This window comes from Giraffa tippelskirchi, chromosome 11, assembly GCF_054371585.1.
Source record: "Giraffa tippelskirchi isolate mGirTip1 chromosome 11, T2T-mGirTip1v1.2.pri, whole genome shotgun sequence".
Taxonomy (NCBI): Eukaryota; Metazoa; Chordata; class Mammalia; order Artiodactyla; family Giraffidae; genus Giraffa; species Giraffa tippelskirchi.
Genome location: NC_137285.1, coordinates 35,183,560 through 35,199,861, shown reverse-complemented (window position 1 = coordinate 35,199,861; position 16,302 = coordinate 35,183,560). Strand labels below are relative to the sequence as shown.

The following is a 16,302-nucleotide window of genomic DNA, read 5'->3' as shown; positions in this document are numbered from 1 at the left end:
GCGACCTGACTGCAGCATGTCAGGCTCTTCTGTCCTCCACTATTTCCCAGAGTTTGCTCAAATTCACGTCCATTGATTCAGTGATGCTATCTAACCATCTTATTCTCTGTTCTCCCTTTCCCCTTTTGCCTTCAATTCTTCCATCATCTGAGTCTTTTCCAATGAGTCAACTCTTTGCATTGGCTGGCCAAAGTATTGGAGCTTCAGCTTCAGCAACAGTCCTAATGAATATTCAGGACTGATTTCCTTTAGGATCAACTGGTTTGATCTCTTTGCAGTCCAAGGGACTCTCAACAGTCTTCTTCAGCACCATGGTTCAAAAGCATCAATTCTTTGGCACTCAGCCTTCTTTATGGTCCAACTCTCACATCCATACATGACTACTGGAAAAACTATAGCTCTGACTAGACAGACTTTTGTTGGGAAAGTAATGTCTCTGCTTTTTAATATACTGTCTAGGTTTGTCATAGCTTTCCTTCCAAGAAGCAAGTGTCTTTGAATTTCATGACTGCAAGTCACCATTTGCATGTCTTCAAGAAAATTGGAGATATCAAGGGAACATTTCATGGGCACAATAAAGGATGGAGACGGTAAGGATCTAACAGAAGCAGAAGAGATTTAGAGAGGCGGCAAGAATACACTGAAGAAATACAGAAGAAAGATCTTAATGACCTGGATGACCACAATGGTGTGATCAGACCTCCTTGAGTGTGAAGTGAAGTGAGCCTTGGGAAGCATTACTATGAACAAAACTAGTGGAGGTGCTGGAATTCCAGTTGAGCTATTTCAAGTCCTAAAAGATGATGCTGTTAAAGTGCTGCACTCAATATGTCAGCAAATTTGGAAAACTCAGCAGTGGCCACAGGACTGGAAAAGGTCAATTTTCATTCCAATCTCAAAGAAGGGCAATGCCAAAGAATGTTCAAACTGCCATACAATTGCACTCATTTCACTTTCTAGCCAAGATGCTCAAAATCCTTCAAGCTAGTCTTCAGCAATACATGAACCAAGAAATCCCAAATGTACAAGCTGGGTTTAGAAAGGGCAGAGGAACCAGAGATCAAATTGCCAACATTCATTGGATCAGGGAGAAAGCAAGGGAATTGTAGAAAAACATCTAATTCTACTTCATTGACTACATTAAAGCCTTTGACTGTGTGGATCACAACAAGCTGTGGAAAATTTTTAAAGTGATGGGAATATCAGAACACTTTACCTGTCTCCTGAGAAACCTGTATACAGGAATAGGAGACACCAAAATTGGCTACTAGATACTCAGGAGGTGGTGGGATAGTGAGAGCAACAGCAGGAATGAGAAAGGTCTAGCCCTTGCTTGGCTTGTGGGCAAAGGGCCTGCAGTAAGCCGGGTTAATGGGCTTAGAGCATGCCCCTCCCACCTTCCACAGGGCCCTACACTCTGGTAAAATGGTCGGAGCTGAATCAAAATTGACCAGGAAGGAACAAAAAGATGAAGGAAAGAGAAGGTCCAGATAAAAGTAAAGCAGACAAATAGAGGAAGAAAAACTCAGAAAAATATTTTTTACATTAAAAAATATATTTAACACTACAAGAAACAACAGGAGTTGCTAGAACAAAATATTCTGATAGGAAAACTAAATTCACATAAAAATGAGTAACAGAAAAATGTCAAGGTCAAATCCAAAAGGTCCCATGTGTTTTCAATAAATTCCTATTTGAGAATTTTTACATCTTGTGAGAATGAATTCTACTACCATTTTTTAAACTAGGAATAAAACTACCCATATGACCCAACAATCCCACTACTGGGCATATACCCTGAGGAAACCATAATTGAAAAGACACATGTATCCCGATGCGCACTGCATCTACTACCATTTTTTAAACTAGGAATAAAACTACCCATATGACCCAACAATCCCACTACTGGGCATATACCCTGAGGAAACCATAATTGAAAAGACACATGTATCCCGATGCGCACTGCAGTACTATTTACAATAGGTAGGACATGGAAGCAACCTAGATGTCCACTGACAGATGAACGGAAAAAGAAGCTGTGGTACAAATATACAATGGAATATTTCTTAGTCATAAAAAAGGAACATATTTGAATCAGTTCTAATGAGGTGGATGAACCTAGAGCCTATTATACAGTGTGAAGTAAGAAAGAGAAAGATAAATATCATATATTAACACATATATATGGAATCTAGAAAGATGGTACTGATGAACCTATTTTCAGGGAAGCAATGGAGATGTAGACATAGAACAGACTAGTGGACACAGTGAGAGAAACGGAGGGAAGGACAAATTGAAAGAGTAACACTGAAACATATACATTACCATATGTAAAATAGCCAGTGGGAATTTGCTGCATGATGTAGGGAGCTCAAATCTGGTGCCCTGTGACAACCGAGAGGGGTGGGATGGGGAAGGAGGTGGGGTGAAGGTTCAAGAGGGAGGGGACATGTGTCTATCTGTGGCTGATTCATGTTGATGTATGGTAGAAACTAACACAATATTGTAAATGAATTATTGTCCAATAAAAAAAATATATCATTTTTGCTTCCTTAAAGTGTCATGAGAAGGAATGAATACAAAATCCAGATAAATTACTTTCAATTTTGACATAATATAGAATGCAAAGAGAAAGGAGATGAAATACATTATTAGAAAAAACATTTAAAATCTATTTCAATTTCACTAGTCAACTTTTAATTTGTGACTACTAAAATTATTTTAATAATTCTAAATTTTAAAATTATTTTTCAGATTTATTATTGATTCTTCATTCTTTCTCTCAAGGCAATGTTTGGTTTTGACCTTGATTTCAGCCAAATATATACACATATATACACTATTCCATCAGAAGAGAGATGTTCTGCCATTTACCACAACATGGATGGACTTGAGAGCACTATGCTAAGGGAAATAACACAGACAGAGAAAGACAAATATTGTATGGTATCACTCATATTGTAATCTACAAAAGCAGAATTTGTAGAAAGAGAATAGAATGGTGGTTACCAGGAGCTAGGGGGTTGGGTGAACTGGGGAGATGTTAAAGGGCACAGACAAGCAACTAGAAGATGAGTAAGTTCCGGACAGCTTAATGCACAGCATAATGATTGCAGTCACCTGTGCAGTATTACATATTTCATTGCTAAGAGACTCCATCTTAAATGTTCTCATGACAAAAAATTAAATGAGAATTGTGTGTCATGATAAGGATGGTAGCTTAAGCAATGGTGCTAAACATACTGTAATATGTAAATGAATCAAATCAACACATTGCACGTGTTGGACATTATATCTCAATAAAAAATTACCGTGGGTCATCAGCTTGCATTGGACCCAGTGGGAGGTCCCTCTGCTGGTTTTGTCTGGGTCACACACACAGCTGCAGTCCTCTGCAGATGAGTTCTGCAAGCGAGCCCTCTCACACAGCTGATGGTTGGTTCTGGCTGTTGGTTGAGGCTTTCTCTCATGTCTTCTCTCATTGTTGGGAAGTCTAGATTGGCTTTCTTCATGCAGCGGCAGCATTCGAGGGGCCTAGTGCAGAAGCTGCAGGGCTGCTGGAGGCAGGCAGTTCAGAAGCCACAACCTAACACTTGCATTGCATTCTGTTGGTGAAAGGAAATCATATGGTCATCCCAGATAGAAGGGGAAAGATGGGGAAACTAATTCCACATCCTGGTGGGAGAAGAGGCTGAGTGACATCATAAAGGGCCTGAGGAGGGAGGAATTATTGTGTCCCCCTTTGTAAACAGTCTTCCCTAAATCCACGTCCTCTTCTGGGACAGATGAGTAAAGGGGCAGAAAGGCCAGCAATGCCGCTGGACTGGGGCCTCTGAAAACGGGAGGAAACAGCCAGAGTGAGGTAGAAATGTCTATCCTTCCCACTCAGGCCACAAACTTAAATATTTTAAAATAAAGGATTCCTATCAATCCTTGAATAGCAATTTCAGACAATTTCAGAAAGTAACATTAGTTCTAATAACATTATTCTCTGCTTATAATTATGTCTCTTTTTTTTGCCGCACTGCATGAGATATGGGACCTTATTTCCCTGACCAGGGGTTGAACCTTCATACCCTGCATTGGAAACATGGAGTCCTAACCGCTGGACTGCCAAGAGAGACCCTTTGCTTATACCTGTCTCTTTTAATCTTATGATATCACTTATATGTGGAATCTAAAGAAATGATACAAATGGACTAATATACAAAACAGAAATAGATCCACAGACATAGAAAACAAACGTACTTCCCTGTTTTCAAAGGGGGAAGGTAGGGGGAGGGATATGTTAGGAATTTGGGATTAATACACACACACTACTACACATAAAATAGATGAACAACAAGGACATGTATAGCACAGGGGACTGCACTCAGTATTTTGTAATAATCAATAAGGGAAAAGAATCTGAACAATAATAATAATTTTATATATGTGTATATATATATATATATATATATATAACTGATTCATTTTGCTGTACATCTGAAATGAACACAGCATTTTAAATCAACTACACTGAAATTTAAAAAAAGATCACCATGACAAATTAAAAAAAACAAAAAACCCCACAAGCAGTAAATGCATTGAGTAATTGATCCTAGATTTTTAGATTACATACATATTTTTGTTAAGCCCTGGCATTAGTAAAGAAAGTTTAATTAAAGTTTAAACATATTTTACTCTTTCTGTAAAAAAGAAAGTCACTGAATATACTAGGAAGTAAAGTGAGATTGCCATACTAAAAAGTTTGTTGTTAAACATTGGTATAATTAAGGAAAGTTTCAAACTGAAGTTTTCTCTTCAAGGCTTTGCAAATGAGAGAGATTCTTCCATATTTAGATGGTTTAGATGATGGCACCATATACACCAAAAGAGGGGGGAGATGAATATTTCTAACCATAATTCAATTTGCCTGTGCAGCCACAGGGCCAACCAACTTCTCATTATAAGAACGTCTGCCAACCTATCACAACCCCATGGATTTGGGTGCTGATGAGTAAAAGGAAAACAAAGCCTGCATCAGTGGCTCATGAGACAAGGAGGTCAGGGCGAGTGGAGGCAATGTCAGTGAGGGCAAGGCTGCGAGTGCGCATTAGAGAATCCAGTGCCTCTGCAGCTCCCAGGAAGCTTGCTCAACAACTGCTCCAAATTCTTCCCTTTGGGACAGGCTAACATTCATAGAGCAGAACAGGAGCAGGCATTGAAACAAGTCTGTCCTAAATGGTTGGGCCCTGGTTTCACGGACATCTTGGTGTCACGGCTTGGCTGTTGTGACGTCTGGTCAGAGTGGGGAAAGAGGCTGGTGCCATCGCCCTCTGTATGTTTTCACCTTTTCAATCTGAATCAGAGCGAACTGTAAGGTGGAAAAACAGCCCAAGACGGGAAATGGAAAAGCCGGCTGCTTCACACCTTTTCTGTCCTCCCTCTGCTGGGGCTTTCCTAGTGCTGAGCTCTAGCTAGCAGGGAAACAGAGGGAAGGAGAGGTGCCCACAGGGAGCTGCTGGTGTCTGGGCGACTGTTTATCTGCAGGAATGTCCCAGAAAGGCTCACCCCACCTACAGTTTCTCTTCCTTTCCACTTATGGTAACAATGGGCAATGAATCTCTCTCTCTCTTTCACCCCCTTTCTCCCTTGCTTCCCTCTCTACTTCTTTCCTTTAATATTCCCCAATACTATTCACTGTGAAACCTGGTAAGAATTACCATGACTGTATTTAATGGGCATCTACACAGCTCAGGGACATTGACAAAAGGCATTTTAATCATGAAAGCTGTGAGAAGTATGACTTAGAATATTTTCTTAAGGGTGTGATAAATTCTGAATTTTGCATGTCTTTTATTCTGGGTATGCATATGTTAACGTGCATGCTTAGTTGCTCAGTTGTGTCCCAATCTTTGTGACCCCATGGGCTGTAGCCCTCCAGGCTCCTTTGTCCATGGGATTTTCCAGGCAAGAATACAGGAGTGGGTTGCCATTTCCTCCTCCAGGGGATCTTCCCAACCCAGGGATTGAACCTGTATCTCCTGTGTTTCCTGCATTGGCAGGAAGATTCTGTACCACTGAGCCACCTGGGAAGCCCACATATACACACACTAACACTAAAAAACTATTTTTATGAGTCTCAAAGAATGATATCAAGATTAAGTCTTCAACTCTCAATCCAGGGAGCCTGGGTTCTATCCCTGGTCAGGGAACTAGATCCTGTATGCCACAACTAAAAAATGCTACATGCTGTGGCAAAGACTGGAGATCCCATGTGCTGCAACTAAGATCTGGCACAGCCAAATAAATAAATATTAAAAAAAGATTGAGTCTTCAGAAAAATCAGTATTTTTGATATAGCATCATTTGTATTTTTTATCTTTATTAAAGACATATCTGATACTTAGTTTACCTTGTAAAAAGCTGTAGCACAGTGGAAAAACATTTGCATTTTGTTTATGATATGATCTTCGGTCAACGGGAGATTATAATGACTGTTTTTGACATATTAAACTCTTTTTTTCTGTGCTGAAATTTATGTAGCATATGCTCTATCTAAACAGTTCTTGTGAGAAATTCGGCTCCAGCGTTAGGAACTGGGGGAAAGCTTAGGCTTCACTTGTCATACAGGAGATGCTCAACTCACAAGATCACCCTTATAAATGGAGATACTCACAGGAGCTGACAAATGGCCAGGCTGGCATATAATGAAGCAGGAAGATGACAAAGTAGTGGTCTTAGGGCTTTGTGTTCACTTTGTAGAATATTTTAGAAATACTGGAAATTCTAACAATATTTTCAAAAAGTACAGTACAAATTCACAAAAATTCTGTCTACCTGCATTAGGTAAACTATACTATACTCTTGAGTCTCTGGCATGGATATCTCTAATCTCAGCCCATTCTGTAGCCAGCAGGGGTACTCACTGTGACCTTTCTTTAAAAATAATAGTGCTAATGTATATCTCATTCCCCTCGGATAGATTCTATTCCCACCACTGGTAGGTGGTAAAACAAGTCAGGACTTGAACCCACTAGTCTTTTTCTTCAGACCCATGACATCATATTGTATTTGTGCATTGATATCAAGTCAAGTTGTGGAGAGAATTCTATTAAACTCATAATTCAAGCTGATAGATATTCTTAGTGCAAGTGTATTGAAATAGTTCCTGATTGGGAGGTAGATTAAAATGCTTATTAAATGCAACAAATTGTACTGTAATTTTGCTGAATATGTCATTTCCTTGCTTCAAAATCTCCAGTGATTCCCTATTGACCCATACCTAAGTGATTCATTGAAGAAATCAATTAAAATGAGGAAAATGTTGTAAACGCACCCTAATATTTTATATTGAACATGAAACATGGGCAGCCACATGGGATATGGACTCAGGATTTCGCCTTGAGCAGGGGTCCTCTGGTGGAGTTCAGAGGGGCCTCCTTACCTCCATCATGGTCAGCTGGATCTGAAGTGTGCTCTTTAAAGTACAGCAAGATCTGAAAGACATCTCTGAGGCAACCTGAGCCCAGAATCCTTCTTGAGTTTTATATATTTTCTCCAGTTTTCAAAATAACTTTCTCCCTCATAGCTAGTTTAACATGAATTTTTTAAGGTCTTCACTTTAATCAATTCTTTCCAAAGCAGTCTACTTATAAACCGTCATAGAAATTATCCCCGCCATCCACCATTCCCCCTCACATTCATATTTCATCAGGTTACATAGCATTTAATTAAGTGACGATATTCTGCAGAGTTGGACATGACTGAGCACATATGCACACATTCTAGTTACATATATAAGAAGTCACCAACAGCCTGTGAGCAAAGGTAACTAATTCTTGATCAGCCCTGAACTCAGATGGTGGGAGCAGAAGTGCCAGGAGGTATGGAGAGAGGAAACTATCTCCCAAGTTTAGGCACAGGAGGCATCAGTGAACAAGTCTTACAGATCGAATAAGAAATATTGATTATCTACAGAGCTAATTGACTGGACATCCACCACAAGAGCTTCTGATTTTCAGATTTGTCAGTCTGACATTCAGGAGCATTCACAGTCCTCAGACTTGCCTTCCCTGCCTCCACCCCACTCCCCTCCTATTCTCCTGCATATATCATGTGGACCATGGATGAAGACTGTATTTACTTCTCTCCAACCAGAAGTATCAACACTTTGGTACAAGGCACTTGGCCCAAACTCTCCTGGAATGTCCCTCTCACCAGCATGTGTTCCTTTTGAAAATCTATACATCCTTCAGATCTCTCCAGAGAGAAGAACCAGTCAGCATACACCAATATATACAACATAAATCCACATACATACCACTGACTTTGCCAAAGGATCCCCAAACAACTTGAAAAAATTCAAAATAAATATGAAACAGAACAAATGAAAGAAAAAAAAAGCTACACGGGAATACATGTGTTCAAGTATTTGGGTTGATCTCTCATCTCAGCAGAGTTCTTAATTTGTTTATGGGCTTTTCTTAATTTAAAAGGCAAAAGAACTATACCATTATTTTTTACCTGATAAAAGAAAGTAAACTTGTTTAACTTTAAAGACCAATTCATCCCTGATACAAAAATCAAACCATGTGTAACTACACATTAACACAGAAGAGAAGCCTCCAGAGGGCTTGGTTGCTTTGCCAAGATAACTTCATGGGCCCTTGTTAGAAATCCCTAGAAGTCTTTTCATATTCTATCTAGGCTCTTAGACCTCACCTACCATTCTCTGAGAACTTTTCTTTGGTGGGGGGGCTTACAAATAACAGAAATTTATTTCTCATAGCTCTGGAGGCTGGGAAGTCCAAGATTAAGGTGCTAGGAGATTCAGTGTCTGGTGGGAACCTGCTTCCCGGTCTCTGAGAACTTTCTGATGGGTCATCTCATACCAGCACTGTTGGGTACTTCAGAGACTGTGGGGCAGCATTGAAACTGAATTCTGATCACCTGGGATTGATTCTGCTGAGCCTCTTGCCTGCTGACTGATCTTGCTGAGTTACTTATTAACCTTCCTGCATTTGATTTTCTTGTCTATAAAATGATATTCAATAACTGGGAAAATATAACAGAAAAGTACCTATCACAGTTCCTGACACATATCAGGTGACAATAAAAGGTAGTGTTATTATATTATTACCAGTTTTTCTTAAAAACCAACCAACAAACAGACAAAACAACAACAAATACTTTCCCTCCTCCCTGGCTTCATTTTCTCCAATTTAAAAATGCACAGGTCTTCTCAGTCCTGGGGAAACCTTGGTTTGATGGTGATGTGCCATTCAATCTACCATTTTATTTCCTACCTGCTTTTTAACACTGTTTCCTTACTGTTTGCCATTTCATTAACACTTCAAAATTTGGCTCTCCAGCAACTTTATCTTCACTCTACTGAAACTTCAAGGTCCCCAGTGACTCAGTGTCACTCTTTGCAGTCTCAGCAATTTTAAGAGACGTTGAGATTTCCCCTTCCCTGTCACTCTGCTTTCTTGTCCTCCTACTCCTCTGTTTCTTCATTCAATTCCTCCTACCTCAACTCTGTCCTAATGGTGGTTATCACCCAAGGAGCTGTCCTCAGACCTCTGCTTCACATAATCTCCACTCTCACTGAGTAATTTTATCAGCAAATATCTTTATATAGATGCCTCCTCAATTTTTCTTTCTAGACCAGATTGTTCCCCAGATTTCAGCTGTAAAACTGTTTAATTTCCATTTAAATGTCTATTAGGCATCTCAGACTCAGTGCACTGAATGAAGCACACCAACTTCCCCAAATACAGTCTCTTCAAACCTCTAAATCATCTTTGATTCCCTCTTATCTCCCCATATCAAGTCAGACATGAAGAAATGTCAATTCTTCCTTTCTCATTTCATCTCATCTCTGATCTCAAAGTATCAATTCCTTTTTACTCCCTCTACCACTGTTAATATCACCTGTCATTCGGTCTTCTCTTTTTTCTGGTTGGGCCACACAGCTTGGGGGATTTTTGTTCTCTGACCAGGGACTGAACCCCTGCCCTCGTGCAGTGGAAGTCGGGAGTCTTAACCACTGGACTGTCAGGGAACTCCCTCCATTGCAGTCTTGGATTATTATAATCTTCTCAACTCTAGTTTTGTTTGACCTTAATGTAGTTTGCATTCTGCCGCCAAGTTATTATTGTTTAAAAAACTGCTCTCACTGAATATCAAATATTCAGTGAGAATATTTGATATCAAATATTATAATATCAAATATAAAATTTGATATTATATCAAATATAAAATTTGATATTATATCAAATATAACATGAAATATTCAAAAACTGTTCTCACTGAACATCATAACTGCCCTCCTCAAAAACATTCATGACTCCCTAAATGTTGTAGAATAGACAATTTACCTTAATATTCCAGAGTTAGAATTTCCAAAATTGAATTTAATTTGCCAGTTTAGACTTATCTACAACTAAATCTTGACATTAATATTTATTAAAATAAAATATCCTACTCATAATTCCTAAAAGCCAATGATGGTTTTAGACTCCAGCTTCTACTCCCGGTCTTTCTCTGTCTCTTTCACTTTTAATTTCATGATTTCTTTCTGCCATATCAACTCTTACCTCAATATCAATCCATTTGTTTGCCAAGGTTCTGTGTTTAATTCCAGAAGTATCACATATGACACAAACTTGAACAAACAATGTGCCAGCTCCTCCTTGGCCATAATAATTGTTTCGGGGATGGATATATGACCCACGTATGTTCAAGTAGTAACAGAATGAATCCGAGGACTTGTGAAGGTACCCCTGAGAAGAGATCCAGGATAGGACTGAGTAGGCTGCAATAAAAATTGTCAAATCTCAGTGGCTTAACCTAATATGTTTCTTTTCTTGCTCAAGTCACAGTCTGATATGGGGTTGGAGGCTCCCCTTCAGGGCTCTCCTCCAAGCAGTGATTCAGTGATTTAGCACCTTGCAGCATCCTGTACACTGCCATTTTAAGCAAGTGATGGCAAATGAAAAGGGGCAGAGAACGTGGTTAGTCTTGGACGTTGAGTGGCCAAATTTTATTTTCACTGGGCAAAACTCCAGTGACTAGACAAAGCTAGTCAAAGCTATCGTTTTTCCAGTAGTTACGTATGGATATGAGAGTTGGACCATAAAGAAAGCTGAGCCTCAAAGAATTGATGCTTTTGAACTGTGGTGTTGGAGAAGACTCTTGAGAGTCCCTTGGACTGCAAGGAGAACCAACCAGTCATTTCTAAAGGAAATCAGTCCTGCCTATTCATTGGAAGGACTGATGTTGAAGCTGAAGCTCCAATCCTTTGGCCACCTGATGCAAAGAATTGACTCTTTGGAAAAGACTCTGATGCTGGGACAGATTGAAGGCAGGGGGAGAAAGGGGCGACAGAGGATGAGATGGTTGGATGCCATCACCAACTCAATGCACATGAGTTTGAGCAAACTCTGAGAGTTGGTGAAGGACAGGGAAGTCTGGCATGCTGCAGTCCATGGGGTCACAAAGAGTCAGACACAACTGAGTGAACTGAATTGGGCAAAAACCCAATCATGTGGCTTCAACCAAACTTTAAGAGAGGTGCGAAATACAGCCCTATATGCCTGGGAAGGGGCTTCCCTGGTGTCTCAGATGCTAAAGAATCTGCCTGCAACACAGGAGACCTGGTTTTGATCAGTGGGTCAGGAAGATTCCCTGGAGAGAGGAATGGCTATACACTCCAGTGTTCTTGACTGGAGAATTCTGTGAAACAGAGGAGCCTGGTGGGCTACAGTACGGGGTCACAAAGAATTGGACAAGACTGAAGCGACTAACACTTTCACTTTCACTTTTCATGTCTGGGAAGAGGAAAATGAAACAAGACTTGCTAAACACTTGGGATTCTTTCTGTCACATGAGAGAGGGTATAGGAAAAGTAAGATGGTTGAATTTAAAGATGCACAAAGTATCAGGATTATTCTTTTACTTCCATTAAAAGTTAATATAAGATTTTTCAGAGTGTATGATACACTCAAAAAGAGTCACAGATCTGCTTGTGCCCAGCCAGAGGACCCAGTGTTTTAACTCCTAGGGATGTAAAATGCTCTGAGATGGAAGGCTAGCCCATTTCCATATTTTTTCTTTCATGTATACATAGCAATTTGCCTTACTGTGGACTGCCTGGAAAAGGGGGAGGCCAAAGATGGAAGTAATGAGGAGAAAGGGAGGAATGAAAAAGAGCAGGGAGAGAAAGGAGAGGTAAATCTAGGGAGAAAAGGGGAAGAGAAGGAGAGAGAAGAAGGAGGCAGTAGTGGTACGACTGATGGCATTTGTGCTTGGAGTTTTTAGTCATCAGTTATCAGAGACCATTTTCTTAATTCCGCACTTTTGCAAAACAGACTAGGCTTCACACATGTGGGGAAGTGTGGCTGGTCCTGCTTATATGTGAAACAGTAGAAAATATAGATATTTGTCTTTGCCCCCAGTTCCTGGCACAGATCTCCTAAAACTATTTCCTAGGTGATAACAGCACTAGGAGCATCTTCTCTTCTAATATTTGGTCCCTGATCCCTGGTCCTGACACAGGGCTCCTAAATCCCTTGGAATTTCCTGGATGATGGGAATACTTTTTGTTCTAATGGGGTGACTCCTGATACGCTCCTGGGTGGGGGTTGGTGACCAGAAAGACCAATCCATGATTAGAAGTTTGGGATTTTCAGCCCTGCCTCATTCTCCTGAGAAGAGAGAGGGGCTGGAAATGGAATTAATGATATATCATGCCTGCATGAGGAAAGTACAGGGTTTGGGGAGCTTCCACATACAGGGTGAGTGGTACACCCCAACTCCTCCACAGGCACAGAAGCTCCTGCATTCAGGACGTGTCCAGAGCTCACCCCATGTACCTTATTATCTGTATCCTTTATGATACTCTTTAATTACTGGGAAACAGTAATGTGAGCTGTTCCAGAATGATCATATCCAAAGAGGAAGGTCACAGGAACCTGTGATAGGTGCCAAGTCAGACAGAAGTTGTGGGTAACCTTGGGACCTATAACTTGTGATTCGCATCTGAAGTGGGGATGAGGGACAGCCTTGTGGGATTGAGTCCTTCACCTTTGGGGCCTGGAACTTGGGTTGGTGTCAGAGTTGAACTGAATTATAGGACATCCAGCTGGTATCTCAGAGAATGGCTCGGTGGTAGAAAAATCCCCACACATTTGGTGACCAAAAGTGTCAGAAGTGAAGTGTTCTGTGTGGGTAGTAAAGGAGAGACACACAGGAAGAGTGTTTTTCCCCTTTACATGGTAGTAATAGACCCCTACCTGCGTGAAATGATTTGAAAGCCTCCTAGACACATCCTTGAAAGAAACACAATCTCCCTTCCTGGCTGTTTTCATGGCATCCTGGTCTCCATGCTTGTAATTGTCTTCCAGGGGGTCATTTTCTTTGGTTTAGGCTCCTGGGAAAAGTAATGTGCATCTGGGATAATATATGTGTATATATATATATATATATATTTTTTTTTTTTTTTTTAATTTCCTTCTTGCATTTCTTTGTACAGACTGATACCCCAGTCTTTTTTTTCAGAGGCATCTATTTGCCTAACAGAGATTTAGAATGGTCCAGAAAAAATGTAAAGAGAAAAGTTTATAATATCTACTATGGGATTTGGGTCGAAGACAATAGTTAGTGAAGGTAGGCTTTATTAAGAGACAGGATTTTCTAAGTTCATTTAGCGCTCAGATAAAAGAGCTTCTCGTGTAGGCCCAGTGCTATCTAGGTCATGAGACATAGAAAAGGATATTTATTTATATGTTAAACAACAAAGTGTCTTCTCTGTCATGGGCATCATTCAAAGTATTAAGAATTCAGCCAATACACAAAGAGGCGGTCCTTGTTCAGGGATGTCCGTACAGTGCTGCGCTGGTGAGTGCTGAATAGCAAGCTCTCTGGAGAAAGGGCTCTGTTTTGTGGTATTTGCTAATTCATGCTGCAAATACTTTCACCTTGGCTGACTTCAAGTTACTCACATGATATCACTAAATGCAGAGTTGAGAAGGGATGTACTACATAGTTGTTAACTCTCCTGAACTGGTACAAACTGGCTACAGTACACTGATGGCTACATATGAAATAAGACTCTGTGTGTGTGTGTGTGTGTGTGTGTGTGTGTGTGTGTGTGTGTGTGTGTGTGTGTGTGTGTGTGTGTGAGAGGATAAAGTGTAGAGGGCAAGGTGAGGTAGATGGGAGTTATTGATACTGTTTTAGTTCCTGTGTTGGGTGATGATTTTTACCATAATCAGGATATTTTAATAAACAATGAGCTAAAAACAAAAGAGGAACATGCAGGAAATCAATGATGATAATGCATTATGAACCTAAAATTCTGATTAATTCAATTCTATGCATCCAAGGACCATAAAACAAAAGTAAGATATGACACAGAGAAAATGTCAAAAAGATCAAAACATCTCTTTTCAGCTGGAGAAATGGTGGGAAAGAGAAGACCCAGAAGCTGTGGGCAGAGATGGACTTGGGGCAAATAGCCAGGTCTTTGCACCACCTTTAAAAGCCTGTCCTGGTGGATTTTCTAGAAACATTCAAGCAGATGTGAGATAGCTCATGAACATCAGGGCATTTGACTCACCTTCTCAGATGAACGGGAGCAAGCACCCCTCACCACTGGGAACAAGTGACTGGGAAGGCTGGAGACAGGCGGGCCTCGGCAAGGCTCACCGTGCCCACAGGTGCTCAGAATTCAGATTCCTGGATGTTTCCTAAGTACCCTGAGGACAAAGGACAAACCCCAGAGGTTGAAAAGTGCTGGTAGACTGGCTAAGCCCAGGGTTAGGGTGAGGAGGCTGTCCTGAGCCAAGATTTCCACTCAAAAGGACAGGGGCTGGACTCACACATTTCAGCAGGCAGGCCAGCACTTCATCTCTCAAAACCAGATGAGCTAGTTGCACCTCTGTGGCCACCAGCGTAGGAAGCACAAAGCCCAACTACTTCTTTCTAGAGTCCAGTGAGGATAGAGAGGGCAGTGCTGGGAATAATATGTCCTATCCCCCTAGCCTATCCTACGAGAGGATATGTAAGCCACACCTTGTCTCTACCTGCAGAGGAGCGGCCAGAGGGAGAGGAAATGCAGACCCTGAGCACTCACAGAGATGGAGTCCTCATCTAAAGGGATCGTTCTTAAATAGGTGCCTCTCCCAATCCCCTGCAGGTGTGGAATTTCTCTTCACCTGGGACTTCTAATCATCCAGCTTTAGGCACTAGCTCACTCTGACGTAACATGTCAACACCAGCCTAGCTTCCATGGTAAGCTGACCTCACCCAACATGGGACTCCTAGGTCTCAATACTCACAGTCAAGTAGGAAACCAAGACTGACTTGTGCTGCTGACTCATTAAAAATACATATTTTTTTCTTGTTGGTTGCAGGAAGACCAGGGGCTTCTTGAGGTGAGAAGCTACATTTTATCCATCTTTGTATTCCTAACATCTAGTACTGAGGCCAGTCCAGAGCAGAAGCTCAGAAATGGCTTGCAGAATCAAACCGAACAACTTTATTTCAAGATCTTAATCCTAGTCTATTGTCTTTTCCATCATCAGATGACCTCCATTCTAACTTCAGGGAGGAAATCAATGATGGTGACACAGAACAAGACCCTTTGGGACCTCTTGGCTATACGAGCCCCACCACCACAGTGTTCCTTGTCTCTCGAAGCAAAAGGCTTTGCTTTATACCTCCCCTGAGTCTCAAATGATCAGGAGTTAATGATCAGGAAAATGTGAATATGCAGAAACAAAATATAGTTGTTGAGTCGGGAAACTAGTAACAGTTCAGACAATAGATGAGCCACGTAGCAGAGCCACAGGACCTTTCGTTCCTCCCTGAAGGACATAGATAACAATGTTTGACACATATTCCTAAGTTGTTTTTACAGAAACCAGACTGCCACCAGATGGAAACTGCTGACCACAACCACAAAGACCCCAGACCGACTGGGATTAGAAGACTGATGATGTTGACTCCTGAAACATCATCCTGTTACCTCACCACCAAACAAGCAGAAGAATGTTCATGAGCTAATCAGGCATCCTGCAGCCCACACCCCTATTGTTGCCTTTAAAAACTCTTCCTTGAAGGCCACAGGGGAGTTCTGATCTTTTGAGCACTAGCTGCCTGTTTTCTTTGTTTGGTGCCTGCAGTAAACACTATTTCCTTCACCACAGCCCAGTGTCAGTAGATTTGCTTTGCTATGTATTGAACCAGAGGACCCGAGTTCAGTTAGGTAACAATGGGAGAAGATACACATACCTCCAACACCTCCTCTCACCC

General features: G+C 41.0%; 1 protein-coding gene across 1 annotated transcript in view; it reads right to left on the bottom strand.

Annotated features, from left to right (window-relative positions):
* Window positions 1-16,302, bottom strand: part of LOC145527245 (uncharacterized) — a 169,059-nt gene that overhangs the window by 34,952 nt on the left and 117,805 nt on the right. Inside the window, exons 11-13 of the mRNA XM_081544930.1 lie at window positions 14,606-14,744; window positions 10,584-10,769; window positions 3,312-3,605 (exon numbers count right to left, since the gene is read on the bottom strand). The gene's annotated coding sequence lies outside the window, so the exon portion shown is untranslated. The remainder of the gene's footprint in view (window positions 1-3,311; window positions 3,606-10,583; window positions 10,770-14,605; window positions 14,745-16,302) is intronic.